At 43.1% G+C, this 12,638-nt stretch overlaps 2 pseudogenes; both read left to right on the plus strand.

The window, feature by feature from the left end:
- Positions 1-11,715: 11,715 nt before the first annotated feature.
- On the plus strand, positions 11,716-11,834 carry LOC135052491 (5S ribosomal RNA; annotated as a pseudogene).
- Positions 11,835-11,939: 105 nt separating this feature from the next.
- LOC135052302 (5S ribosomal RNA) lies at positions 11,940-12,058 on the plus strand (annotated as a pseudogene).
- Positions 12,059-12,638: the final 580 nt, after the last annotated feature.

The raw sequence follows: 12,638 nt of genomic DNA on the forward strand, positions 1-12,638 counted from the left end.
CCCACTAAATCTCGGGGACCCACCTCACCAACCCCACCCACTGCTGTAGGAGCCACCAAAACTAGCCCTCCCGCAAGAGGGAGCCCATCACCCACAGCCCTGGACATTATAAGTGGGGGCACGGGAAAACCCTGCTACCCCACTGAAACAGAGCCTCCCTGCAGCTGACGTCCCCCTTCCCCCCTGCAGTCCGGCCCCGGGCGCCAGGCACCACGTGGGCGCCAGCGCCGCTGGCCGGAGCCACCAGAGGGAGGGAGACGGGGGATGCGCCGGACGCCGCCGCGCCAGGTGAGAGAGTCGCCAGGTGAGCTCCAGCAGCCGGGGACGCCTCCCACGACCGCGGCCCGGATGAGCCACAACCCGTCATGGCCGGGGCAACGTGCCCTCCGGCCGGACGAGCAGCATCCTCGGCAGCGCGGGCCGCAGCGGCCCGACTCTGCCGCGACCTCCCAGACGCGGGGATCAGGGCAGGTGAAGCCGCGCTCCGCAAACGGGAGCGTTGGCCGCCTGCGGCCTTTAAAAGGCGACGGGAGGGGGGGGCGGACCTGCGGGGACAAGGCATGACTAAGGGGGGAAACGAGCAAATGCAGCTGGCAGTACAAAGGGGGGCAATAGGAGAGGAGAGGAGGGCAGCTAAACAAATAACACAGCACTAAATGAATGAATTAAAACAAATTACAGACACTAGGTAACTAAGCAGTACTCAGTCTTCCTGAGCCATTCAAAATGGCAAGAGGAAGTCTGAGGCACATGATTTTGGATTACATACTATCCTAAAACCAGCCCCTAAACACCTTGACGGACAGCCCAATAATCCTATAGGAAAAATCCAACAGAAAACCATAACTACCTAGCAACTGTTTAGTCATAGACAACCAATCACAAAAAACTGGGCTCTTATATGGCCTCAGGCTTATGTAGCCTTCAGCTAATCTAATAATAATAATAATAATAATAATAATAATAATAATAATCGTGAAAACTGCTCCAGAAGGCCTTTAATACAATCAAGTGATACTAAAATAATGTGAAAAGAGTGTGAAAACACCTTTTTCCACTTCATTTTAGTAAAATAATTGTTAATAATTATGACTGTCTCTCCCTCTTTCTCTTCCTGATATGCTATCTCTTGCTCCCCTTCTGTCACTCCTGCTCGCTCCCTCTCTGCCTGACATCTTGTTTCTCTCCTTCTCTTACTCTCCTCTCTCTCTGTCTGCCTCTCCCCTCTATCCCTCCTTCTGCTTCCCTTTCTATCCCTGACACCCTCTTTTTCTCGCTCTCTCCTTGCCCCCCTTCTCTTTTTTCATCTCTCATCCCTCTCTGTTTCTCCCTTACACCTTCTCTCCCTCGCTCCCCTCTCTGTGTCTTTCTCCATTTACCTTCCCTCTTTCTTTTTCTCTCGATGACACCGTCTCTCTCTTGCTCTCTTCTCACTGTCTCTCCCTGACAACCTCCCTCTCTGTTGTTCTCCTCTTCCTCTTTATCTCATTCCCTTTCTTTCCCTGACACACTCTTGCTTGCTTGGACACCCTCTCTTTGGCCCTCATTCTGAGTTGTTCGCTCGCAAGCTGCTTTTAGCAGCATTGCACACGCTAAGCCGCCGCCTACTGGGAGTGAATCTTAGCTTAGCAGAATTGCGAACGAAAGATTCGCAATATTGCGAAAAGACTTCTCTGTGCAGTTTCTGAGTAGCTCGAGACTTACTCTTCCAGTGCGATCAGTTCAGTGCTTGTCGTTCCTGGTTTGACGTCACAAACACACCCAGCGTTCGCCCAGACACTCCTCCGTTTCTCCAGCCACTCCCGCGTTTTTTCCAGAAACGGTAGCGTTTTTTCACACACACCCATAAAACGGCCAGTTTCCGCCCAGAAACACCCACTTCCTGTCAATCACTCTACGATCTCCAGAACGAAGAAAAAACCTCGTAATGCCGTGAGTAAAATACCAAACTTCATAGCAAATTTACTTGGCGCAGTCGCAGTGCGAACATTGCGCATGCGCAATTAGCGGAAAATCGCTGCGATGCGAAGAAAATTACCGAGTGAACAACTCGGAATGACCACCTTTATTTCTCCCTGACCCCCACACCTTTTTTTGCCCTCTGGACCACACTAGCCTTAATCCAGTCATGACTGTATTATATGCATACCAAGTGATCTGGGTATTTTCATGCTATTTCTGGAGGTACTGTACACGTCAGAGAAGGTCATCAGTGGATCTGCCTCTCCAGCTGACTGGTCAGCAATTTGGGGGATTTCTTTATTATTATTATTATTATTATTATTATCCTTTATTTATATGGCGCGACAAGGGTTTCGCAGCGCCTAATTACAGAGTACATAAACAAATAATCAAACAGAAAAACAGCAACTTACAGTTGATGACAGTATAGGACAAGTGCAGGGTAAATAAACATAGTTACATCAGCAGATGACACTGGAATAAGTATCAGGTGGCAGAAGACTGATGGATTTGGTGCAGTTGAAGATTATTAAAGTAAGAAAGGATAAGCACATGAGGGAAGAGGGCCCTGCTCGTGAGAGCTTACATCCATTTATTAAAAATCTAAACGAATTGAATGGTTAGAGGAAGTGTCAAACTGACTGCGCTCTGCTGTTTCTGTGCCTACACTGCATGGCACTAAGTTAGCAGGCAGCGGAGCCAGTAATATTCTATAAGGGTCAGTATGACACAGCACTAACTAAGGGGTAGAGCCAAAGTGATGATACATTATGATGGCTGACCCAAATTAACACTGCTTTGCTCGACCTCCACTCCTATCCAATCAGCAATACTCATTATTGGCAAAATAATTCACTCCACCCTTTAACAGCCAGCAGCATGGCCACTTCAAGCTGTAACAGGCCAGTTGGGCACCACCTCAAAAGTGGTCTCGTTAGTGCAGCCCAGGAGACACATGCCACCCTCTCACTTACCCAGCAGCTTGCATCATGGGTGCAAATCACACAAAAAAGGCATAACCATTCCCCAGCTTTTGAGTTTTGCTTTAATGATTGGCATTACCACTCTGGAGACAAATAACACTGATTTCTTATACCACTTTTCTACCAAAAACGTAGGTTTCCGGACACCGTTCCAACCTGGGTTAGACCCTGTTTACACTGCCCCTTGGACCCGGGTTATTCCCGGGTCAGTCCCATTTACACTGAACCCAGGACAGGCCTGCATGTCACTCACAGACACTCCCTTGAGGCGGATCTCTGCATACACAGCCAATCAGAAGCTTTTAAGCATAACCTGGGTCCGATAACCCGGGTCGAGCTGTTTACACTGCACCAGGGTTGGATTCCCTGTTAACTTGACCTGGGTTATTTTTTCAGCAACCCTTTTACACCAAGCTGTGACCTGGGTAGATCCGGCAATAACCCATGTTATTGCGGCAATGGAAAAGGGGTAGTATACTTCTTTCACACAGAGCATTTGACCTGGGACATTGTCGGGTTAACACCATGTATCGGTGGGAAAGGGTCAACCCAGGTTCATTGTCCTAGATCCATGACCCTGTTCTTGAAAAGAGTATTTATTGGTGTTCACTTTACATGAATCCTCTTTCTGAGCCTATAACATCCACCTTTAATGTTTCACACAGGGCAGACATGGGTGCAGTGTGAAATGTGACGAGGGCGTAAGCAAAAACAGGTTGAACCCATATTCATTAACCTGGCTTGGACCCCGGGTTTAGGTCTGAAAGGGGTTTAAAAGTGCTGAAATGTAATTTGTGAAGTTCACATTGTAATAATATTCAATACCTTATGTAACCATTCTGCTTTCATTTTTGTAGACACTAAAAATATACAGCAGAGATAAAATGTAATGCCACAGAACAAAACCTAATTGTTGCTTGTAAATATAATTGCTGGTTTGGAATACTGGTATTCAGTACAGTACATTTATTTCAAAAGAAAACTTGATTTCAGCATCACAAAAACAAGATGATAACATTTCAAGCAGTTAGAACAATATACTACAAAAGAGGTGGCAATGAGAGATATGACAGATATTATTACATGGTAATGGACCTTCAAACTATTGCTAATGATATTGTAATAATATATACTCTTGTTATGTGCAGGAGTTCAGTTTTCTGCTTTATACATATAATTAGGTTCTTTTGTTATTTTGCAAACAAATTATGTAGAAAGATAGAACAGATATACTGTAGCTGAAATAAAGTAAAATAATGATAATAGTTAAAAAAAAATGGTAGTACACGATTTAGGCATTTAAGGTTTGAAATTGAACCAGACAATTCTCTTTCAATGCAGACAGAAGAACAGACAGTTCACGTGGTCCTGCATGAGTTATATCAGTGGTGTATCTATAATCTGTGCAAGGTGTGTGATGCACACGGGCCCCTGGGTCCAGATGGGCCCACGCTGCATTCCTGCACCCATTCTGAACCCATTTCTTGAATACTTACTCCTCCGGAGTCACGCATTTGTGTCAACAGTGCTGCATAAATCACTGGAAAAATGGCCACCATGCCCAGAAACCTGTGCATGCACACTGGACTCTGATATAGCGCTAGGGTCTTGAAGTGACCCTAGTGCTCAGTCCCACTGTGCTGCTGGGTACGGAGGAGGGAGCCCAGACGGAAAGTAAGTAGCGCTGCCTTTTCTACACTACCTCAACCACCACAAAGCATTGCACTGGTACAGAGTTGCAGTACTCTGGTAGCAGAAGTGTATTGGAATTGTATGGGGTATACCTAGTAGGTGATTTGTAAATAATAGGGGGTGATGGTGCATAGAAGCAGTATTTCAGCATCTGAAGACACTCAAAGTTGGTATATCAGTCCTTTCACATTTGGACACATGGATGTACACAAGGGAAGGGCTTTGTGGTGGCAGTAGCATAAAGTCACAGATGTGACTGCGGCAAAAGATGCAAACACGGGCGCGGCTGCGTCTGACACAGAATCAGGCCCTTAGGGGTCTATGTACTAAGCCTTGGAGAGAGATAAAGTGGATGGAGATAAAGTACCAAACAACCAGCTCCTGTCATGTTTCAAACACAGCCTGTAACATGGCAGTTAGGAGCTGATTGGATGGTACTTTATCTCTCTCCAAGGTTTAGGCAGTTGGATTACGATTTTGACGCAAAAGAATTGGTATAAAGTTACAGATTAATCAGAACAATGTGTAGTGCAATGCATGGCGCGGCTCACTCGTCTTTTGCCTTTCTACTAAAGTTAGCATGCAATGCCAGCTCCAGTATCCAGGGAACCCATGCATTGTCACTTTGTTGCATTAATGATGTGAATAAGTGCATATTTGTGAAACAATGAGTGGTGAGATGCATAGAACAGACTATTTGGCACAATTTGAAGATAGATGTATGAGGACACATCTGTAATGCAGAGAGCATCAGTGACTACTATATAATGCAGAGAACATCACAGTGACCCTCATATGATGCAGAGAACATCACAAATGACCGCCGTATAATACAGACAACATAATAACAACTACATGGCAGAGTGTCGAAGTCAGATAAATGACACATACAAACGACACACAGAGTGGCACTTCTCGGTGGTGGCATAAGGACGCAATTGACGTATGTGGACGCACCATGCTTATTTGCCGCACATCATGCATAGAGTCGTATGGCGTGCGTGTTGCAGCATGGTGGGTGTATATATGGTAAAAGGCGCAATCACTGAGAAATGCCATAAAGGCGCATACAAACACATATTCATACAACACATAAATTACACATAGACAAAATCATGTCCAACACAAGGATTGTATTGTATTTGTATATGTATTAAAGAGTGTAAAAACAGACATATATGCATTATTGGGACGAAACATGTTAATTATATCATGCTTAGTGTCAAAATGGTCAGGAGAATGTGTGGATTAATTTGATAGCTATGGGTAAATTGTCGCACATTGCGACAATTAGTTATGTTTGATGTTAGTATATAAAGTCACTTTTACGAGAACAAAGGACTTCCTGCACAAGCATGTGGGCAGAAACCCAGTGGTTAACATCAGTGTCTGCATCCAAAGCTGAACATCTCCCATTGTTTGAACCGTCCAATAACACACAAATGAAAGAGAAACCTTCCTCTCCTGGACCAATGGAGGGAGACCAAAACCAACAAACAGTTAACTCCCACTGTTTGATATATGTAGTTTCTAAGCATGGAGAGTAGTTGCTGAGATGCAGACATGCTGAGTCTATCTAGTGAAGACTGTCCTCTGGGATAAGGGTGATGTATACTGGCTGTAACTGTTTCTTATGTAACTGTAACACTGTAACCCTATCTTATATTTATATATGTTATACTGAATGATATACTGTACATGTGTTATTTTGTAATGCATACCTTTTAATATCAAATATATATATATATATATATATAGATGTCCAAGTGGTCGGCACTCCTGATTAAATGAATAAAATGCCTGGTGCCTTCTCTTGCAGAGTTATCCACTGTATAAACAAATAGAATTGAGCGGCACTCTCAGGACTTTACCAAAGAACGGGTCCTCAGCCCATCATAGGTTTGCAACGTTTCGGTAATTTTATTTCAACCGTCGTCATGCCTGACGACGGTTGAAATAAAATTACCGAAACGTTGCAAACTTATGATGGGCTGAGGACCCGTTCTTTGGTAAAGTCCTGAGAGTGCCGCTCAATTCTATTTGTTTATATATATATATATATATGAGCGTTGGACCTCTGTAAATCATGCGTGCGACTACTTGCTTTCCCTTAAGGGACATAGTGCTGCAACATTCAGCGCACTATTATTGTATATGGTAATAAGATGCAACTTGCGTCTGCAGTATATAATAACACTGGTATTTAAATGTTTATTTAAAATAATGGAATTTCACAACAGTCACCACCATATACTGTAATATAAAGAGCATCACTGACCACCATATCTTGCAGAGCATCAATAATGCCATACAGTATAATACAGAGTTGTGATATACTGGAATCACTGTAGGAGGTATAGTGACATAAATATAGCCTATGTTTGCTGTTATGAATGTAATGAAAAGTATATTTATATAGTTTTCGGACTATAAAAAGTATGCATCCCTTGTCCTGTGGCTTCTGTTTACCTTCGCCCTCTTTTTTTCCTTTCTGTATCCCTTCCCATAAAAAAACTTTCTCAATAAAAATTATTGATGTGAAAAGTGTATATACACTATGTATAAGATGTGTTTGAACTGTTTTGTTTATTTAGTTTAATTTTAATGTGCTTCAGGGATATTGAATGGGAAGGTTTGTTTTTAGGAAAAAATACTACGGAGAAATGGGAGGTACTAAAATTCCTGCTAGCTAAAAATACACTCAAATTTATTCCTATGAGCAGCAAAAAAAGGAATAAAAATCATAAACCGATGTGGCTTAACAAAAAGATTAAGGAACTTATGGGCAAGAAAAGGCGAGCATTTAAAAAATACAAATCTGACGGGGAAGCAGAGTCATTTCAGCACTATAAGGAATGTAACAAAATTTGCAAAAAGGAAATAAGAGCGGCTAAAGTAGAAACTGAAAAACTAGTAGCAAAGGAAAGCAAAGCGAATCCCAAAAAATTCTTTAAATACATTAATAGCAAGAGATTAAAGAAGGAGAGTATAGGCCCTTTAAAAGACAAGTTGGGAGTCTTAAGCAAAAATGATAATGACATAGCGGACACACTTAATGAGTTTTTTTCAACAGTATTCACTAGAGAGGACCCAATTCAGGGACTGTCACACACTGATAGGTACTTATTTAAGCGAGAAAGTAGTCTGTGACCGATTAAAACATTTAAAGATTAATAAATCACCAGGGCCCGATGGTATTCACCAAAGGGTTCTAATGGAGCTTCACTCTGAACTGGCAAAACCGCTATCTTTGATCTTTAAGGATTCAGTTATATCAGGTATGGTTCCCAAAGACTGGCGTATAGCGGAAGTAGTGCCTATATTCAAAAAGGGAAGTAAAGCTGAACCAGGTAATTATAGACCAGTTAGTCTTACATCTATAGTGGGGAAAGTATTGGAAGGTATTCTAAGAGATAGTATTCAGAAGTTCCTTGAAGTCAATAAGGTCATTAAAAGGAATCAACATGGGTTTATGAAGGACAGATCCTGTCAAACCAACTTACTTGGCTTTTATGAAACAGTAAGCGCAAACCTAGATCAGGGTAAAGACGTGGATGTAATCTTTTTAGACTTTGCCAAAGCGTTCGATACTGTACCACACATGAGACTTATCTACAAGCTACAAGAATCAGGGCTAGGAAGCACAATATGCACTTGGGTCAAAAACTGGTTAGATAATAGGGAGCAGCGCGTTGTGGTTAATGGATCTTTTTCAACTTGGACTGAAGTGCTAAGTGGTGTGCCGCAAGGCTCAGTATTAGGACCGCTATTGTTCAATATTTTCATTAACGACCTAACAGAAGGTCTAGAGAGCATGGTGTCAATTTTTGCAGATGATACCAAATTGTGTAAGGCTATAAATACAGAGGAGGATGCCGAGTCTCTTCAGAACGACTTAGTTAAATTAGAAGCATGGGCAGCCAAATGGAGAATGTGCTTTAACACAGACAAGTGTAAGGTAATGCACTGTGGTAGCAAGAACAAAAATTACACCTACCTACTAAATGGGGTAAAATTAGGGGATTCTGTACTGGAAAAGGACTTAGGTGTCCACATAGATAGCAAACTAAGCAGTAGTACCCAAAGTAGGACTGCAGCAAAGAAGGCTAATAAGATATTAGCATGCATAAAACGGGGTATTGATGCTAGGGACGAGAGTATTATACTCCCGTTATATAAATCACTAGTGAGGCCACACCTTGAATACTGTGTACAATTCTGGGCACCGTACTACAAAAAGGATATCCTGGCGCTAGAAAAGGTTCAGAGGAGGGCGACCAAACTAATTAAGGGCATGGAGACGATGGAATACAAGGAAAGGCTTGAAAGACTAGGCATGTTTACATTGGAAAAGCGGAGACTAAGAGGGGATATGATCAAAATCTACAAATATATAAGGGGACAATACACAGAGCTTGCGCGGGACCTGTTTTTGGTTAAATCAACACAGAGGACTCGTGGACACTCGCTCAGGTTAGAGGAGAGGAGATTCCGCACAATACGGCGTAAAGGCTTTTTCACGGTAAGGACGATACGTGTTTGGAATTCCCTGCCCGAGGGAGTTGTAATGGCGGAATCTGTCAACACCTTTAAGTATGGGTTAGATAAATTCCTAATGGATAAGGATATCCAGGGGTATGGTGCATAGTCATGCATTATAGTTACTATAAATAGGGATAAAATGCAACGGCTGACAGCAGCATCAGTCAGAAATTTTAGTCAAATCATCATGCATAGGAGACCACAAATAGGTTGAACTCGATGGACAATTGTCTTTTTTCAACCTCAGATACTATGTTACTATGTTACACTGTCCTGTCCTAATTAGGGGAGAAACAATCCTATATCTAGGGGCATAGGGAGGGCGGGAGGGAGGTTCCAGTGGAGCTCGAGCTCCAGGCGTCTAAGACAGTACAGGGTACCGCAGCTCGAGTCCACCGGAACCTCCGCCTGGCCACTCGCAGCCGCAGCTGTCAGTCACTGATAGCTGAGAGCCTGAGCTGCATCAGCTCTCTACCTCCCTCCTCCCCTCCGCGCTCCGTGACTTGCATGTGACGTCGTGACCTCACACACACGGGTGTCTGACGTCATGACGCAGACAGGCAGAGACGCTGCCAGACTCAGAGGGACTGCGGAGACGGAGCAGCAGCAGCAGCAGTTGGGAAGCAGGAGTGGGGCAGGTGAGTATTGTTTTTTTTTCTTCTTTAGTGTTTGTAAGCGGCGCTACCAGGGGCACAGCTACAGGGGACACAAACCAGGGCCACAATTACTCTGGGCGCATTTACAGGGGGCACAACTACTGGCAAATCTACAGGGGGCACAACTACTGGGGGGAAATCTACAGGGGGCACAGCTACTGGGAACACAGCTACTGGGGGCACAGCTACAGGGGGCACAGCTACAGGGGGCACATTTACTGGAGGCATATCTACAGGGGGCACAAATCAACAGGGGCACAAATACTGGGTCCATAACTACAGGGGGCATAACTGTGGCCACGCCCCTTCCCTATGAAGCCACGCTCCTACTGTGTGTGGGGGGGCGCCAAAGGAAACTTTTGCCCTGGATGCCACAAGCTCTAGAACCGGACCTGGTGCCCACACCCCCAATTCAGTACAAGGGAAGGGGGCGCCAAAACATACCTTGCTCCAGGCACCATGACACCTTGCTACACCTATGCCTATATCCCTTTTGCTATATGTTGGTCAAACTGTGTATTTGGAACACATACATTATGAACATTCCAAACTGTATTATAATTAGGGAATGTCGTTTACAGATATTGGAGTATCTGTTAAGCCGACCAATTGCACCAAAGCCTTCCCCATCTGGTCAGTCCCACTTCGGACTGTATCATTACAATTTTTAATACATTAACTTTAAATATAAGATATACTTTCTGGTTTGAGGCTTACCTGCACACAGGCTTTTAGAAGATATCCACTTAGCATAACCTTTTAAAACCTAAGGAAGCACTTGACACAAGTTGTATAAAATGAGCTATCACTCAAGTGCATGAGAAGATGTAACCTCAAAAATATGAATTTAAAAAACTAACACAAAAAATGAAAATGAATTGATACACTGCACTATGCACTATATTTGGGCTGCAAGCGGTGTGTGACCACATTGTTTAAATAAAAATTCATGGAGTGGAATCATAGTAGAAGTGGAAAGTTCAATTGATTGCTGCCTTTTCTTTTATATATATATATATATATATATATATATATAATCCAGCAATTTTGACCGGCACTCCATAAAACAGTAACAGATAGTACCTGGGTGCCCCCTCCGAACCTCTAGGGCACAATGTACAGCAATACAAATTTTGAGAGGCACTCCTCGGCTTTGTAAATAATTTCCACAACTACAACTGCATGCTTTCAACATTTCAGGTGCACTTTATTAGCACCTTTTCGTCAGGATCCTCTCAAAAATTGTGTTGCTTATATATATATATATATATATATATATATATATATATATATAAATATACACAAGTCCAGCAAGGAAAACGGCACTCGGAGACAATAATGGTAGCAAAGGAGAAATTGTATTATCCAAATATAGTCAATGTTTCGGGGTGCGTAGCCCCGTTGTCAGGACTTCGCAACAAACAAATACAGGTGGGAAGTCCTGACGACGGGGCTACGCACCCCAAAACGTTGACTGAATTTGGATAATACATTTTCTCCTTTGCTACCATTATTGTCTCCGAGTGCCGTTTTCCTTGCTGGACTTGTATTACTTTTCTATAGCGAGCACCGGAGCAAGCTGGATTTGGTGTGAGTGCCGGCTGCTGCTGGAAGGGGACCTCGTTAATAAACTTTCCAGACGTGAAATGTACTGGATCTTCCAGTTGCGTACTCTACATCCAGCTGGCCTGAACGAGGGATATGAAATTGCACCTTTTTTATAAGTATCCGCTACTCCTCTTATTCTCTGCATACCGTTTTTCTTTCCTTCTTGTTTTGTATTCCACATCATCCAATAAGACACGTTTTGCACTTTAAAAAATATTAAACAAGTGTTTCAAAATACCAGGTCTTTGTTATCATGGTGTCTGTTTGAATCCGCGTACAGTCAAACCACACTGGTACGCCCAATCTCGCCTGATCTTGGAAGCTAAGCAGTGTCTGGGCCTGACCAGTACCAGGGAGGGAGACTACCTGGGAAGATCAGGTACTGTAGGGATAACAGTTGATGCATAATACATATCGACCTATTGATAAGCACTTTTATTGAATCAAAAAAATTTTTTTAACCGGGTCTCGGGCACTTTGATGTCTATTAAAATTCACATACAGTCAAACCACGCTGGTACTCCCAATCTCGTCTGATCTTGGAAGCTAAGCAGTGTTCGGGCCTGACCAGTACCAGGGAGGGAGACTACCTGGGAAGATCAGGTACTGTAATGATGACAGATGAGCACCAATAAATAATTGACCAAGCACTGCAGTATTTTATTGTCACCCATTTGATATTAACACGATGGATTACCATTTACACACTCCCGTTCCCTTGCACCTATCTTACATATATATATATATATATATATATATATATATATTGTGACAAGAACACTGGGATAGTGTTTGAGGGCAGGTATATTTGTCCCAGGTTCTTGTCTTACATGTTTTAGAAAATGTTAACTTCTAGGAAAAATGCTTTTTGTTTTGTCTGAACCTTTTCAGTTTGCTGTAAAAGCTGGGTAAAGTCTCTGAGAGAGAGATAAGGCGAGTTCTAGACATTGGGCCCAGTTCGGGTCTTTGGCCTCACAGAGGGCTAATCAGGGTCTCAGCTGTGTAAGAGTGATATAGTGCTTCTAACCTGATTAGTATGGGCAGACTGCCTGGGAAGGCTGCAGGATCTGTGTGTGAGAGACACGCTTTCTGATGCAAGTAAGCTATACAGTATGTACTGAAGAACTCTGTGTTTTGTTTAGTGACAGTTAGGAACATCTTATGTTTAGTTAGTGCCGGACAGGCAAGGTATTTT

The sequence above is a fragment of the Pseudophryne corroboree genome, chromosome 2 (genome assembly GCF_028390025.1).
Source record: "Pseudophryne corroboree isolate aPseCor3 chromosome 2, aPseCor3.hap2, whole genome shotgun sequence".
Lineage (NCBI taxonomy): Eukaryota > Metazoa > Chordata > Amphibia > Anura > Myobatrachidae > Pseudophryne > Pseudophryne corroboree.